The 18,735-nt window shown below is 36.6% G+C and overlaps 1 long non-coding RNA gene across 2 annotated transcripts in view; it reads right to left on the reverse strand.

Moving 5' to 3' along the window:
- The window catches only part of LOC118682462 (uncharacterized), a 152,375-nt gene that overhangs the window by 87,382 nt on the left and 46,258 nt on the right, over window positions 1-18,735 (reverse strand). The window lies entirely within an intron of this gene.

Below are 18,735 nucleotides of genomic sequence, written 5' to 3' on the forward strand. Positions count from 1 at the left end.
CAGACAGACGGACATGACTTAATCAACTCCGTTCATCATGCTGATCATTTACGTATATATTTTATAGGGTCTCCGACGTTTCCTATTGGGTGTTACAAGGTTCATGGCAAACTTAATATACCCTGTTCAGGGTATATAAACACTGAAACTCTCGTTTCGGCTGCAGAAGTTACGCATGGCTTAATTGAATTGTAACACATATGTAAATAACGGCAACTATGTAGGTTCATACACACATATAAAAATAAAAATCTATTTCAACACTCGCGCCAACAGACCATACGATGATTATTTCCCATTTTATATCGCATCTTTCTGTTTACGCACTTCGCGCTCTTCTTAATCACCCCAATCACTTCTTCGTCGTCATTTGTCGTCTCGGTACCGAAAACGTGTTTCCAGTTGTGCTCGTTTATACCGTTTTCCAGACGTGCACAGCAACCAAAACAATCATGGCACAAAGGTGGCAACAACTAACAATAGTAGTGAACGATAACAGAAAGAATGGAAGTGAAATAAATGCAGATAATATTGAATATTATTATAGGATAAATACAGTGAGACACGGAGGCAAGCTGGCGTCCTGCCTCCGGCGCCAGGCAGCTACTTAACCAACGAAACAAAAGCAGTATCTATTAATAACTTACTTGTACGCGTATGTACAGCAATCGCAGTTATTAGTTCGCTTTTGCATAGCTGTTTGCGACCGCTTTATCACCACTAAGAGGAACGCAAAAATATATTTATCAAAATCTGTATCGCATTGCTCAGTGCAAGCTAACGTAGGTACATACAATGATAATTACACAACGCGTCAATTGATTTATTAATTACGCTCGATTAACAAAGTTGAATTCTCTTGTCTTGAAAGTATTACATTATAGTGAACAGGGTATATTAAGTTTGCCACTATTTTTGTAACACCCAAAAAGAAACGACAAGCTAAGTCCATTTAGCAATGCATAAACGCGATCTAGTCCCTCAGTTTTTGAAATATCGATCTGAAATTGTGTACACTTTCTCTTCCCACCAAAAGCTGCTAATTTGTATAAACCGCTTATGTACTTATATCGGACAACTATAGCATTTAGTTGTCATGCAAACTGGTCGATAAAACTCAAGTTCTTGTATGGTGAACTTTCAAATTTGACAAGGTATCTTCACAATATTTGGCACAGATTATTATTTAAGGCATTGCTACAATTTTCGATTATATTGCTCAGTTCGGAGCACTATAGCATATAGTTGCCATACAAACTGAACGATCAGAATAAAGTGCTTGTATGGAAAGCTTTTACATATGACGAGATATCTTGGCATATAATATCGCCTAAGGCATTGGCGAAATCTGCAAAGAAATGGAATAGATCGGATCAGCATAGCATAAAGCTGCCATATAAACTGACTGACTATAAAAAATGTACCTGTGAGGGGTATTATAGCTTCGGTGAAGCCGAAGTTTTTTCTTGTTTTCATTGATTTTATACATTTTTTTAAAGTTCATGCTTAAAAACATTGTCATACTTTTCACACAATTATATTCACATCTTTAAATAGTTTGCAATGAATAGCAGTTAAGCCTTTGACTCGAATGGTCGGTACTACTTTTTCGAATCGTGATACTTTCCGAAATCGAATGCAAATATTCACATGGTAACACTATACAAATATTATCACAGGACAAATTTTAAGAATTGCTTGGCCGTTAGAGTCTCTAACAAATTGTGAAATCTTACGATTAACCATGATAAAATACGGGTCTGTTCCAGCTGCGTAGACCCGACTATTGGGGGAAAGAAATAAAAAAATATGCTAATCCTTTCGGTCTTCACTAAGGCGGCGCTCGGTATACTGCGAACATGATAGAATTTTACTTCATCATGTTTTCCCATCAGTAGATTTGCGCAGGCAGTTTTTGACTTTAGAAACATAAATGAATTTTAAGACCAATTTTCTCGGGTCATCTGAGACAATAGCTACGTCTCATAAATACTTATATACCGTATACATGTATATGTATACGTACCTAAATATATAAATAAGTATGTATATTTTGTGCGCTTTGTGGCACGCTCGCCATACATGTATGTAGGTATTGACGAGTATATTGGTTTATTTGAAAGTAATTTTTTTTATAATTTTCGCGCTTGGAAGCTTTGGTTGTGGCGTCATGGTCGTTCAACTGCATTGTGAATACATATAAATTCTGGCTTTTTTCTGCTTCGCTAAGTAATTACTAATGACCTTCAGAATTTGTTATTTTGAAGTGCGTGAAGTAGCGTGAATTTACGTTAAAAAGCGGCTCCCTAATATTGGCCTATTAAAAAGAGTCAATAACTGAACTACAAACGGATATGTAAATGTGTATATGTATGTGTACATTCTTGCACATACCAGTATTCACAAAGATTTTAAGACATATACTTTACATGTTTTGCCGTTACACCTTACCTGGCGAAGGTGTGGAATGACGACAAATTAGGCGGAAAACCCAAAGGCTAGATTCATGAAATAGAGTAAGAAAACCGAAAACAATAACAAAGCGCGTAAATTATGGCCAAGCAATGCCAAAACTAGCAATTGCAAAATGCACAAAAATATACACCAGTAAATATGCGAAACTCCATTTCAACAAAGCACCGGTTGCTCTAACGTGCGGGCAGCGACCGGTTCAGGTGAGTCACAGCGCGTCGAGGTGCGGTTGCTGTAGAGCGAATTTGTTACTCTGCTTTCAGTTTGCTTGACACGTGCGGTTTTTATCGTTTTACTTTTCAATGTTAGTTAATTGACATTCTTATGTTTTTTATTTTGGTTTTCGGAGCTATGTTACGGTGTATTACCCCGTTAACTTCTGTAATTTCTGTTTAACTACATGTTTTCTCTTAATTGACACATTCCTCTCGAAGAATATTAAATACACTGCGCGTTTAATTAACTTTCAAGACACATTGGCCATCGTATTAGAGGAAATTCGGAGTTAAGTGAAATTTAATCCGACAATTATCATAAATATGTAATGTTTTTACATTTTAGATAAAGCCTGGAGTCGATTTAAAAAACTATATACATATATATTGTGATCCAAAAGTAAGGTAAATATGTTTATAAAATTTAAAATCGTTATTTATTCTTCCAAAGCATTTTTATCCCCTTCAAAGTAATCCCCGTCCGATAAAACGCACTGTTTTCAAAACGTTTTCTAGTCCTCGAAACAGTCGAAATAGACTTTTTTCAGTATAGCCTTCAAGACCTTCGTCTAATCGGTTTTTATCTCTTCAATCGTATCAAAAGGCGTCCCCACATTTTCTTTAAGAACAAAAAAAATTAAAATTGTATACCGCTAGGTTTCCATTCTGAATCACAGAAAAATCGGACTTACTGCAAGACTATTCGCCTTTTCGTAACTCGCGAAAATTGCGGATGAGTCTCCATGAGACTGACTGAACCTTCGTAATTTTCATTGGATTCACACCAAAAAGACTACAAGAAGGCAAGTAAGTGAGTCAAAAGACGCTCCCAAATAGTGCGAAAACATTCCACGAAGAAGCTATGCCGAAGGAAATTGTTAACGTAGAGGAAATCGGAGAAATGTGATCAACGTAAAAAAAAGAAAACAATATACATGTCCTACAGCGACATATTGAGAGCGGTTAAGAAAGATGGATACCATAAACAGCTCGGCAAAATGTCTCGCAAATTTTAAAAGCAAAACGTGCACCAAAAGAAAATAAATATCTGTAAGCAATATAAAAATCCGGGCTCTACTATATAGGTCTTTGAAAAAGCAGCAACATGTGCCTGGGGCGACAAAATGATGCAAGACAAACTTCTGACAAATAAATCCTACACGAAAATAAAAATATGAAGAGTATACATTTATTTCTGGTCTTTCGCAGCCTGTTACTGATGAATTGGTTAGAGATGCTCATACAACTTCCTGAATATAATAGCAAGAGAGTTCAATGCGTGGGTCTTAGCATGGGAAAGCGGAAGCACAAGGTTGTGCTTTACTCAAAGCCTTTTGTCTACTGGATATTGGACTGCTAAACACTGTTTTTTTGTTTGCTAGTAGCAAGGAAGTAGGATAGCATCGAAAGCCGAAGTGCGGAACTTTAATCTGCTAAACCTAACCTACTCCCAACAAACGGTACGGACTGACTCCTAATCTCAGTTTTGTCATGATTAGAGCTAAACACTGGAAGTAGGAGCACTTTTGAAAATAATGGTCGTGGTTCTATTACAAAGATGATAGTCCAACATATTCTCAAAGCCTGCGACGCCGCCATGAATCGGAACAACAAATTTCCAAACGAAATCCAGGTTACTGGTAGAACAGCTGCGTGCCCTTGCAAAAAAGCGAGGCGATAGTATTAGAGAGGTATAGTAATTGTCGAAACAAAAATATCTAAAAAAAAGCAATTAAAAAGAGTAAAGCTTCGAGGAACTTTGCGACAAATCGTACGAAAATCTTTGGGTTGGAGCATATATGCTGGTCATAAGGTTTGAGGTCCTAAAGAACAAGCGCCAACCTGCCCAATTTTCCTTAAAAATGTAGTTGAAACTTTTTCCTACACAACAAATGCGGGAAGACGAGATATTACCCAGTGCAGATTTAGAGTATACCTATAACCCATAGTTACTGACACAGAAGTCACAAATTCTGCTTCTCGGCTCAGCAATGCTAAAGTACAAGTGCCAATATATGAAAAAACAATGGATAGTCCTACTGCAGAAGCAAAAAAAAAAAAAAACCAGTGGGACATCTAAATGTAGTGTAATTAGTAGAAGATGGATTATACAGCAACCAATGCGGGTTTCGTAGAAAGCACTTTCCCTTTGACGCAATGAAAAATCTGACCGAAATCGCAGATAAAGATATTGAAGCTAGTACCTTGGATGTATGGCACTAAAAAAAATACTGCGCAGTTATCACTTTTGCGAATGATGCACTTAACTCAGCGTCCTTGTCCCACAAAATATGGGTTTTAGAAAAAATTCAAAATTCCGGCATATTTACTATGGATTGTAAGGAGCTATCTGTCCGACAGACTACTGTTATATGATACTGATGAAGGGGTCAAAAGTGACTGTGTACTGTAACTAGTGGAGAGCCACTAGGATCCGTGCTAATAAAAACTAGATATATGAGTCGAAAATTCAGTTAGTAGGGCAGAAAACCGAGCAGAAAAATTTAGAGACCCTACTTTGAACGTTGATGGGTACACCATTAGAATACAGAAATCGCTAAAGGCTGTGATAATAGATGCGATACTGAACTACAAAGCGCATATCGAAAAAACCTATGAAAATGCTGCTCGAGTCATTTCGGCCTTATAGCGAATTATGGTCAACGTAGGTAGTTTAAATCAAAAAAGGAGGTCGATAGTGTTATATGCCGCACCTGTATGGGCATCAGCACTAACCCATATAGTATAAACTCGTAAAATTGGTAAGTTCAGTGTTCAGGCTAAGCGCAATTAGAGTAGCCAGCTCAGCCACAAGATATCATGGCACTTGAGCTCAAACGATTGCCCGATTTGAACAAAATACCCGGAAGAACACAAAAAATTAAAAAGGGTAAAGTAAGAAAGACAAAAAAGTCTAAACGAATAGCAGGATCATTGGGATACAACTACCAAAGAGCGATGCACGCTCCAGCTCATTAAAAATCTTATAACATGGAGGGATAGAAATCATGGGGGTACGGAGTTCTAAATGACGGAATTTCTTAAATTACTTGGATGCTTTACAAAGTACCTCTTCAAGTATGGTCATGACAAGAGACTGACATGTTCTTATTGTAGTAATAATAGCGAAAGCGCTCTACTCCTTTTCTTTTATGGTTAGAGAGTTATGGATAATTGGTTTACATATAAACGTTGAGAGTTAAATAAAACAATAAATATTAATATCAACGACGACTTGCAAACGTTAGTGTTGCTATATATTACAATATCATTTGCTCCAACTTTCCCGATTACAACTGAGAGTATTTCTGACAAAGACTTTTCATGAAACTATGTTGAAAATTAACTAAAAGATTTTTGTGCGCTTTCTTTGTGGATATTCATATCCTGCACAGGATACAAATATATAGATTAAGTTTGCCATAATGTTTGTAACACATAAAAAGCAACGTCGAGACCATAAAAAGTATACATATAAATGATCAGCGTAACGAGCTGAGTCGATTTAGCCATGTCCTTCTGTCTGTCCAGTCTACAAGGTGCGTTCCAAAGTAAACAGGACTTTAAAAAAAAAAAACAGAAGAAATGGTTTGATTGGCAAAATCAATTAATTTTATTCAAAATAGTCTCCTTCTGCTTTAATACAGCATTTTGCACGGTCCAAAAGCATGTCGAACGAGTGTTTTAGCTCGTTGCCCGGTATGGCCAGTATGCCGGTGCAAGCCTTTTGAATGGCCTCCACGTCTGCATAACGCTTTCCTTTCATCGGCAAATGCATTTTGCCGAAAAGGTAGAAGTCGCACGGTGCCATATTAGGGGAGTGGTTGATTGTTAAAATGAGATTTTTGGTCAAATAATCGGCTACAAGCGTCGATCGATAAGACGGCGCATTATTGAGGAACAAACGCCAACTTCCATCTTCGCGATATTCGGGCTGAACACGTCGAATACGGCGCACCAAGCGTTTCGAAACTCCAAGGTAGAGCACCGCATTAACATTTTAGACGGTCTGAACAAATTCTTTGTGAACAATACCCTTGGAATCATAAAAACAAAGCAGCATTGTCTTTACTTTTGACTTCTCCAGGCGTGATTTATTGGGTTTCGGTTCATTTCTAATTTTTGTCCTCACGACCACTTTGAAAACGTTGAAACCACTCGCGCACTCTGCTACGGGATGGGCAATCATCGCCATAAACTTGTTTCGTCACTTGAAACGTTTCGTTAAAAGTTTTACCAATTTTAAAATATAATTTAATATTGGCTCTTTGTTCGAAGCTCATTTTCGCACCGATGACAAAAACATACACGCAATAACTTCACTTCCAATAGATGAAATGTTATGAAATTTTTACTGGAAGTCGATAAGCAGATTCTAACGCACTAGTCGACATATACAAGGTACAATTCAAAAGTTACAATTCGGAATTTTGACAGAAAATTTAGGCTTCAGAAAGGATTGTGCTCGATTTGTCCCGCACACTTTGAAACAACACGAAAAAGACCTCAGAATTCAACATTCAATTTGACCAAAAATCGCATTCATATCATCAACCATTCACCCTATTCGCCTGATATTGCATCCTGCGATTTTTATTTGTTCGGAAAACTACATTTGGCCATGAAAGGAAACCGCTATGCTGACGTTGATGCCATCCAAAAGGCGACGACGGCTATCCTCAACGCTATATCGACAAATGACCTAAAAAAGTCATTCGATAACCTTCTTGAACGTGCAAAACATTGTATTCAGGCGAAAGGAGACTATTTTGAAGGCGACCAATAAATTTTTCAAAAAAAAACAAATAATATTCGTTTTTTAATAAAAGTCCTGAAACTTTTGAATTGCACCTTGTAGGTGGTTAGAGTTTACTTTTTTACTGTTTACTTTGGAACGCACCTTGTATCTATCCGTCTGTATATACGCGAATTAGCCCCTCAGTTTTTTAGATATCTATCTGAAATTTTGCACAAATTCTATTCTTACCAAGAAGCTACTCATCCGAAAGCTAAAGCATATAGTTATAATACAAACTGACCGATCGAACTCAAGTCCATGTAAGGAAAACTTTTTTATTTGACAAGATCGTCACGAAATTTTGCACAGATTATTATCCAAGGCATCGCTACAATCTCCAATTATAATATAATATTACAAGTATATATTTTGCAGATCGGACTACAATAGCATATAGCTGACTTTTAAACTGACCGATTAAAATTAAGAAAAATATCTTTTTCAACCCTTTTATGTTATGAAAAATGCACCTATTAAGGGCCGTACAGCCGCTGTAAACGTTTTTTCTTGTTTTTATTAGAATAAACACCACACATAGCTGCAAGAACTTTGCCAAGAATTACGAGGTTATAAGTTGATTATTATTAATTCCATATATTGCATAAAATCATTTCTTATCGCTAACAAAATGAGCCCACGTCTAAATATTTTTATCTAAATGTACAAGCAACCAAAAATAATAAAAACCCCTATTTCAAAGAAAATATGTATTTGTATGTGCATATATATATTAATGTATATGTATACTATATATATACATATCTACATATACTACACAATTATCTCACTTATATATGCAGGTGCCGTTTTTGCGCTCAACAAACTTTAGCATTTAATAAATTTCAATATATTCGGCTATGAATAAGCGCCAAACAAAGGGCGATAGTCTTACATACATATATACATATGTCCAATTTGAATATACATATGTGCATACATATTAGCATTTAACATAGCTCCATACATTGCGGGCGGAAATTTTTCATAGAGACGCAGCCCGCTACCAACGCCAGCAGAAATTTGCTGTTCTAACCGGAGCCACAAAGTAATAACTTCGAGTTGTTGCATTTGCCGTTCGTGTTGGAAATAAAGATAAATGTGTGCATTGCCAACGTCAAGTTAGCTCCTACTATGCCACTCGGTTTAGCTGCCAGGATCGACAAGACGAGTAAGCAGCGCAACAATGCCATTGCCGACACCGTCCACCGACCACCGACGCTGCTGCCGCCAACGACTCGACCTCATTCAGCTCTTTCAAAACTTCCAGACAACATGCAATGCTGTGAAAATTCATTTCAAGTGAGTTTAAAAACAACAAATAGCTCGGCAAAAGCATTAGCAACACTGCGCAAATATTTATGTCCTTGTAGGTCTATGCGTGTGTGTGTATATGCTAGAAGATTGGAAGCAGTAACTCGGAACAATCCATAAAATTTACAACGACAGCAGTTACAGACGACAGACATTTATTAATGTTGTTGCTATTGTTGTATTTTGACTGTTGGTGTTATTTGTTTCGCCTCTTCGCTTGTCGCCATCACCCACCAACAAAAACTTTTGGTATGCAAGCACTGCTCAACCACCAGTGTCGGGACAGAGTCAAGGAATTAATATAAAATTGTCGCGAGACGATGAAGCTGTATCGTGGACTGTTGGTTCCAAAAATATTGTGTCTGGACGGATTCTACTTCAGCTCATCAGTTTAGCTTCCAAAGCGCGGTTGTAAAATGGCAGAGTAAGGATCAATAGAATAAAAATAATTATTAACCACCAGTACCAAAGAAAAGGCAGTTATAGATCTGGGTTTGTTTCGGTTACAAAGAGCGGACTGTCCTGGGATCGGAGATTGAAGGATCCCAATAAATAGTAACTATCACTAGTTTTTAATGGATGCTATCAGCTAAGCTAGTATATAAGTTTATGGTTTAGGTCTCCTTCTCTAGTAATATTAAGCTAATATCAATCAGTCTAACAAACTTTGCAAGACAATTCAATTGTCCTCAAATCGGTGGCGGAATTATACCAAAAAAACCTTACCGAGAAAGATCTTTTATTACATTTTTTTTCGAACACATCCTACATAAGGCCTATAACATAAAACATATTCCGACCAATACAATAATACGATAAAACGAGTTTAAGTGTTTTAAATACATACATTCATATCAAATATAAATTTTTATAAACCCACATGTCTATTGTGCATAATGTGTATATAAATAATCGATAAAGCAGCAAAATAATCGTAATGTTAGTATGCCATTGAACAACGAAAAGAAGTAGGCAACAGAAATACAAAAAAAGAAAAAAAGTTAATCCGGCTACACCGAAGCTGTAATACCCTATACAAGTGCATTTTTTATAGCATAAAGAAGTATAAAAAGATCTTTATATTGATTTTGATCGGTCAGTTTGTATGGCAGAAATAAATATGCTACAGTGATCCGATATCGGTGATTTCGACAAATGAGTAGTTTATTGAAGAGAAAAGGACGAGTGCGAAACTTTAGATCGATATCTCAAAAACTGAGGGACTAGTTCTTATATATACAAACAGACAGACGGACATGGCTAAATCGACTCAGCTAGTCACGCTGATCATTTATATACATATATACTTTGTAGGGTCTCCAACGTTTCCATTTGTGTGTTACAAACTTCATGGCAAACTTAATTTACCTGTTCTGGGTATAAAAAGTAACAGGAACAACAGCGACGCCGACAACTAGTCAAAAGTCTTTCAAGTCCTTGCAACCGCTTACTTTATAGGCCAACACAGAACTGCTCTAATTCCTTGCTCATTCCTGTTAACTACACTCTTTACTGCTATTGCTTCCGGCTTTACCGTCTCCACCGCCTCACCATCTACTTTAGTGCATGCATTTCGCTATGCAATCGTCTGTTGTGTCTGCTTAACCTCGATCCATGCTTTGTCAGCTCGTCGGTGACATGACGTTTGAAGGGGTGCTGCTCCTACCGCCTCTACCATTTCTTCAAGGATAGCAACTCTTTCCCAATACATTCTTGGTATATTTGCAACCTAGGCTACGCCTGACTGCCGTAGTTTGCACCAGTTTTGTTGTTGTGTGTTTGAATAGTTTGTCTGCATGGCAAAAGTGCAATATTCTTAGAGCCTGCAGTAAAAGTTGGCGTTGTACTTGCTTTCAGCTGCTCGGCACTGCTTCCACTAGTTGATATTAGATGTGTGATTCTATGCATTTGTTTGAGGATACGTACCTTTACACATGTATGAATGTGTATATGTGTATGAGATGTCTAAGAAAATCTTCCTTGCTACTGCAGGCTCCTTTTCTACGCTTTCCTCGGCTCTTCAACCGTTTTTCTCTCGACAACCCTACTTCTTTATTTCACTATGCTCATATAACTGTATATATACAGGTGTGTGCGTTTGTATGCAGGAATCGTTTGCCTGCCTCAAGACTATCAATTTTTCATGAATTTCCTATGTTGTTGTTTCTTCGAGTGTCTTTTATTTTTTTTGTTGTAATGCTTTTGCTGCTCAGAATTCCACTTACAGTTTTATTAAGTTGACAAAATGTGATTTGGTGTGTCAGTTGTTGAACATCATCAATTGCATTGGCATCAAAATTGAAGCGTACGAGGGTTTAAAAAGCACACACATACATGTATACAGATATGTACATATATAGTTATAGCCTTCTAAAATTCTAGACTAGAATTATATGCATGAAAAACGACATTATGTCAATCATACACATATATTGTACATATGTAGGTTTATATGTACATATGATCATCACTAAAACCTTACAGCGCGTTTCTAGATAACATTGCACCGATATGAGTCACCTCGTCGGAGTGCATATAGTCCATACCGGTTCACGATGGAAGCAAACACTTCTCGCGCAGATCAATCACATTTCGTCACGCTACATCCGAAGTAAGTAACAATGTTGAAAGATACAAGAGCAACATGTAGATAGGTATGCACTTACATAAATATATAAGTGTTTACATACATATAAATATATACTCATAAATGTGCATACATACATTTTGGATAACATGGGCTCACTGCTCTTTTGTGCTGAGTCGAAATCGTTTAAAGCGAAGATTATGGTGTCCGAAGGTATAAGCAAGATTTTTTTTTTCTTGAAAATTTAATTCCATCACTATATTTTCTTCTTAATGACCGAATGACCTTAAATAAAAACAAATAAGGAAGGGCTAAGTTCGGATGTAACCGAACATTTTATACTCTCGCAAAGTCAAATGGTATACTCGTTTGAGATTTCTTTGTGGATTGACTGATATTTTCGGTAGAAGGTCAACTATAGGCACTGGGTCCACATATTTAGTACTTAGGGGTTTGAACAGTTTTGGTTCGATTTAGACAATTTTTGGACGCAAGGTGGCATACTTTAATTGCATTATTCACGCAAAGTTTTACCCCGATATAATCATTGTTACCAGATTTGCATAGTGGAAAGTGAAAGAATCCGATGGAATTGAAAATGGTGTTTCATGGGAAGTAAGCGTGGTTGAAGTCCGATTTCGCCCATTTTCGCACTATGACATAGAAACATGAAAAGAACGTTATGCAGCGAATTTGGTTGAAATCGGTTGAGCAGATCTCAAGATATGGGTTTTCACCTAAAAGTGGGCTGTGCCACGCCCACTGTCTAATTTTGAACGCGGTTCCTATAAAGTCATCTCATACCATCTCAGAGATAAAATTTAATGTCTCTGGCGTGTTTAGTGCTTGATTTATCGCGCTTTTAGTAGTTTTTAACAGTACCGTTATATGGGGAGTGGGCGGAGTTGCCACTATTTTCGCACCGTCAATAGAAGTGCTAAAAACATTTGTTCTCAGTGAATTTTGTTGTTATAGCATTAGCGGTTTAGGAGATATGCACATTAAACCTATTAGAGGCGGGACCACGCCCACTTAAAAAAAAAAATTTAACTGCAGATGCCCCCACCTAATGTGATCCTGTGTACCAAATAACAGTATTGTATCTTATTGGGGAGCTTAGTTATACCAATTTATTTGTTTTTGATTAATGGCGATTTGTGGGCGTGGCAGTGGTCCGATTACGCCCATTTGCAATACCAACCGTCTCACGGTACCAAGAAACATGTCTACCAAGTTTCATAAAGATATCTCAATTTTTACTCAAGTTAGAGCTTGCACGGACGGACGGACAGACGGACGGACGGACAGACAGTCACCCGGATTTCAACCCGTCTTCATCCTGATCATTTATATATATATAACCCTATATCTAACTCGATTAGTTTTAGGTGATACAACCAACCGTTAGGTGAACAAAACTATTATACTCTGTAGCAACAGGTTGCGAGAGTATAAATATTATTGCGATTGAATCATGAAAACCCGTGCCGACTTGATACCAAACATAAAATAAACATTATTGTACCGGGTAAATATAGAATATTTTCGGAAGTTCGAACTCGTATATTATACTCAAAACATATCACTATTTAATATTCCATATACACTTATACCACGCTTAACGCCCTAGATACGTTCCACGAAACGTGGCCGTAAAGCGAAAAGCCTTAAAATAAATCAATTATTTTAATACAAATTCATACAAATTCAATGAGATCGCTTCCAAATTTGTTAAATATGTATCATGGTTTATCATTCAAAATGCATTTTCATTTCATTTAAACCTAAAACTCATATATAACAAGTACATATTATCTATTATATTTATTCAAACATAAACTAAAGTGAAACAGCTTAGATGAAATAAATATGTGTATGTATACATACATAATTTTTATACTCTCGCAACCTGTTGCTACAGAGTATAATAGTTTTGTTGACCTAACGGTTGTTTGTATCACCTAAAACTAATCGAGTTAGATATAGGGTTATATATATATAAATGATTAGGATGCAGAGACGAGTTAAAATCCGGGTGACTGTCTGTCCGTCCGTCCGTCCGTGCAAGCTCTAACTTGAGTCAAAATTTAGAAATCCTTATGAAACTTGGTAGACATATTTCTTGGTACCGGGAGACGGTTGGTATTACAGATGGGCGTAATCGGACCACTGCCACGCCCACAAAACGCCATTAATCAAAAACAAATGAATTGCCATAACTAAGAGCCGCAATAAGATACAAGACTGTTATTTGGTACACAGGAGGGGCATCTGCATTTAAATTTTTTTTTTAAGTGGGCGTTGTCCCGCCCCTAATAGGTTTAATGTGCATATCTCCTAATCCGCTAAAGCTATAATAACTAAATTCACTGGAAGCAAATGTTTTAAGAACCTCTACCTACAGTGTGAAAATAGTTGAAATCGGGTGACAACCCCGCCCACTCCCAATGTAACGGTACTGTTAGAAACTACTAAAAGCGCGATAAATCAAGCACTAAACACGCCAGAGACATTAAACTTTATCTCAGGGATGGTATGAGATGACTTTATAGGAACCGCGTTCAAAATTAGACAGTGGATGTGGCACAGCCCACTTTTAGGTGAAAACCCATATCTTGAGATCTGCTTAACCAATTTCAACAAGATTCGGTACATAACGTTATTTTCATTTTTCTATGTTATAGTGCGAAAATGGGCGAAATCGGACTACAACCACGCCTATTTCCCATATAACACCATTTTCAATTCCATCTGATTCTTTCACTTTCCACTATGTATATCAAGCAACAATGATTATATCGGGGTAAAACTTTGCCTGAATAATACGTTTAAAGTATGCCACCTTGTGACCAAAAATTGTCTAAATCGAACCAAAACTGTTCAAGCCCCTAAGTACTTAATATGTGGACCCCAGTGCCTATAGTTGACCTTCTACCGAAAATATCAGTCAATCCACAAAGAAATCTCAAACGAGTTACCATTTGACTTTGCGAGAGTATAAAATGTTCGGTTACATCCGAACTTAGCCCTTCCTTACTTGTTTTAAATGCTTTTAATCTAAAGATCACAATCATCATAATTTTCCGCTGGTAAGTATGGAACTGGCTGAAAAAAATTGTCCAACGTTGTTTGTCTTGTCCTCTTGTCTACTTCGTTTTTGAGAGATTTATTACAGCTAATAGCTTCATTCCTCGAGAAACTATAGGAGAAATCTATCGATAAATTTTTTGATGTTAGCTGTTTAAATACAAAGGCTCTGTCCCTTCATCATCGGTTCTGTTTGCAGCTGAATGAGCTCCTCATATGAAAAGGATTCCCTATCTGCTTCAAGTAGATTAAGCATATCACGTTCATTCAAATTTTCAAACCCGATTCATGTGTTAGAACCAAAATATTTTGCTTAATTTCAGGCCTTTTGACACATTTTGTCCATATTTTTTTCCAAACATGGTTTATTGTTGTTAAATTTCACCGATGGTGTCAACAGCAATTTTTGATGTTATAGTTTTTTTAAAAGTTTGACCGTATAGTAAAACATTTAAGGCCGTGTAATGAAAATGTGTTTTAATTTAAGAAGTCCGTTATAGCGAAATGCCATATAACGAGCGGCCACATAACGAAGTTTGAGTGGATTACTCTTTGTTCAGAAAACTACAATATCATCAATTTGAAGGTAGACCTTAGTAAATAATTTTTAAGAGTAAAATAAATCATCGTATTTTAAAATCCATTGGAAACGAAACTTAAAATAACAAAAATTAAAGGAAAAATAATTTACGGGCGATGCGCGGTCGGGACGAGGAAGGGGAGGGGTGTCGTTGAATTTTAAGATCGACAACTTTTGTACCAACACCTTTTTCACATAACTTCAAAATTTATGTGAAAAATTCAAATAACCTAGTTTTGGGGAAAAATACATTGTATATAACCTTATTTCGATCTCAAATCGAAAAAAACTGTAACTTTCAATCAAGAATTCTCACATCAAAATATCAATATATGTTATTACCATTTTCAAAGGCTTTTGTACTGGTCTAAGGCGGGTGAATAATACTTTTCTTTTAACTGATACGAAGTCGTATTTTCTTTGGTCAATCCGTTTTTATTTTAATTTCTTGAACTACGTCGTTATCATATAATGATAAGACAGCTACATATTTTATAGGTTAAATACCATAGATAGTTGCTTAATTTCTGTAAAGCAGTTTTCGAGACCTTTGTATCGATGTTTTCAACGGTCTTCAATGAGTTCAGAAAGCACAAATAGTGACAAGGTACAATACATTTAAAGCCAAAATACATTAGAACAATGGCTTAACGCAGGAAGTTACGATGAAAAAGCAAACAACAGTGCCGCATTATTCTTGTTCGTCTTATTCAGTTGATCGCTTTTTTCAATGCATAAATCGCCCGCGGCATCCAATTGGCTGGTTGATGGAGGTCGAATTTTAAATTTTCGACTGTGTTTGATGCTATAGTATCACAACTAAGAATTTGTATATTATCTTCTATGCTCCAGTTTGCAAGCGCGTTCCAAACAGACATTGCATGTTATCTTCCTGATGACTTTTCTAATCTTGACACAGCTATCAATCTTTCTTTATTTATGTATCAAATAAAAACTGCAAGACTTTCTTCTTTTGATTTCTGAGCATCTCAAGCAGACAACAATTTTCCATCGAAGTTAACAACCACAAACTCTGGCATCTCATGTTGGAAATCTATTTTAATACATTCCGCACGGTTTTTCGGTGCCCTATTTTTTGAACTGAGGGCTTTTAAGTATTAGTGCCTTAATAGTAGTTGAACATATACGGTATCTCTTACACTTAAGGGGCATCTGTCCAGCGTCGGTACTATTTTTGGAGTGATGAAGTCTTTCCACATTTTTTGTTTTTTTGTTTTTTTTGAATTACAAGCACGCGACCTGAGCGACTAAGTTGACGAATATTTTTGTAACAATATTATGTCTGCGTTTAAATTAGATGAGCCTGCTTTTATAGGATCATATGATATTGTCGATTGGGTTGAATCTGCGATATATTTAGATCGTCGTTTCTCTTCCTCATTAATTCTCAGACGCGTCATTTCTTCTTTATCGGGGTCTTTTTGTCCACATTTCACATTTATCGTGTCCAGTCGGTCTTTTCGCAGTATTTAACGTTATCGTTGATATATACTATATATAAGCTTAGATGGTTTTTGTCTGGAGCTCGTCATTATTTCTAGTTTAGGCTTGCAACACCACAGTACAGCGTTTTTCAAGAAATACTTGTAGCTTCAGAGAGCACACTACTATTCACTGACTTTGTGTTTATCCGTATAATTTTTGGCATAGGGCTACTAGATGATAAGACTTGAATGAGGTCTCAATATCATCAAAGAAGGATTGATTCAGATATCTACGCTTTTCATGATAGCTGTGAGGGTAAGCTCAGTAAACGCTAGTCAGTTATCAGCGCTGGTGCAGTGCAAGGTCACTCAAACCCAGAGTAGATCACTAGAGGTTGAATTCAGTTATTTGCTCTCGCTAAGGTATTTCATCTGAAAAATGGGGAAATAGAATTATCTCGGCACTTCTCCTGAACTGTCTAGCTTAGACAAGAGTACGTTTGATTCCACACCTTCAATCATTTATGCGAACTAGATGAAGTCGAAATTAGGTGCCTGAACAGATGTTTATAGCTTCAGAGTGCTTTATCGATATACTTACGAAGCTTTTGTTCAATCTTTAGAAGTATGACAAAGGTTACTTCCAAACACTACTTAATTTTGATCCGACCGAATCTCAAAACGAATAACGGAAAATTTCTTTAATTGTTCTTGGCATAAAAGCCAAGCAAAGTCTATTAGGAAGATGAAATCACCGGTGGTGTACCACAGAGATCTGTACTCGGGCTCCTACTTTGAAACATAATGTGCGACTGAGTACTGTGACTCAAAGTACCTAAAAATGTTCATATCATTGAATTTGTAGTTGACATTGCTGAACAGAGAGCAAAACGGAAGCTGTGCTTATTACTGGCAGGAAACCCTGTGAGACTGCTACATTCAGCATAAAAGGTGTTAGTATAACTACACAACCAGCCCTTAAATATTTTGAAATTTTTCTTGATGTAAGAATGTCCTTTAAAGAACACTTGGCCTAAACATGTGAAAAAGCTTCAAAAATATGCCGAGCTTTATCCCGAATTCTGCTTAATACCAATGGACCTAAGCAAACCTCATGACTGGAGTTTTAAAGTCTGTTGCTCCATATGACGCTGAAGTATGGGAGAAAGCATGGCCTTTTTTCCATTTACACCATTTGTACACTCAGAGTATAGTATGATCGTATTTTGGGACAGTATCGAAAGATGCTGCCCTAACACCTATTAGATCTCTTAGCCAAAGAGATGAACCCAGAAATTTATAATTATTGGAAGTCAGTCGAAATGGACGTTGGACGTTCCGACTGATCCCCAACATTGAGCCATGGCTAAAAAGGCCAAACCCAAATTCTCACAGAACATAGCAGTTTCAAAGCGATTTTATAACGATTCAAATATGAGGATGATGACATATATGACATTTGCTCATGATACGATTAAGAATGTAGAGCACGATTATACCATTGTAGAGTGGGGCATTGTCCTACTGTCCGCAATATGAGCAAGAAAGACGATTAGGAAGAAGGCTCAAAGAATAAATTTGGTAGAGATCCAACCCCTGAAAACTTAGTAGACCGAATGTTTGAATCCAAAGATAAGTGGAATCTGGTGTGCGAAATATAAGCCAAAACCACGAAAACACAAAGAGCACGAAACAGCAGCGGAGAGAGCTTTAATTCGAATTAAAGTTCCACATTCATTCCACAGTACATGTGTACGTACGATCAAATAAATTATTTGTTGGTGACAGCGAATAGTGATATATGTATGTATGTATCTATTTTTTTGATATATGTATCATAATATCTAATATATCAAGGATCGGTAATAAGTTTAGATGTGCAATTTCTTACAATCTGTGAAATATTTTTTTAGTTCTTTAAAGTGGGAAATTCAAGATAAATTAATACTTCCGCTTAATATTTTTCTATTTACTCAATTTATTATACCACACGATCATTAATGCATTCTTAACTCTTAACCGAGGGTTCTCAGCCACCTCTTCATAGTACAAATTGATCGCGGAACAGCTGGTCGTAAAAATTGTTTATGTGCTAGAAGGTCAATGGCATGATATGTACATACATCAATATGCATATACAATACATACATATGTACATTTGCATATACTTATGTATTCATTAATAAACTTAAAGCACACTTTTGACAACATCAACAGAAATATTTTATGAAGCTGACGTG

The sequence above is a fragment of the Bactrocera oleae genome, chromosome 5 (genome assembly GCF_042242935.1).
Source record: "Bactrocera oleae isolate idBacOlea1 chromosome 5, idBacOlea1, whole genome shotgun sequence".
Lineage (NCBI taxonomy): Eukaryota > Metazoa > Arthropoda > Insecta > Diptera > Tephritidae > Bactrocera > Bactrocera oleae.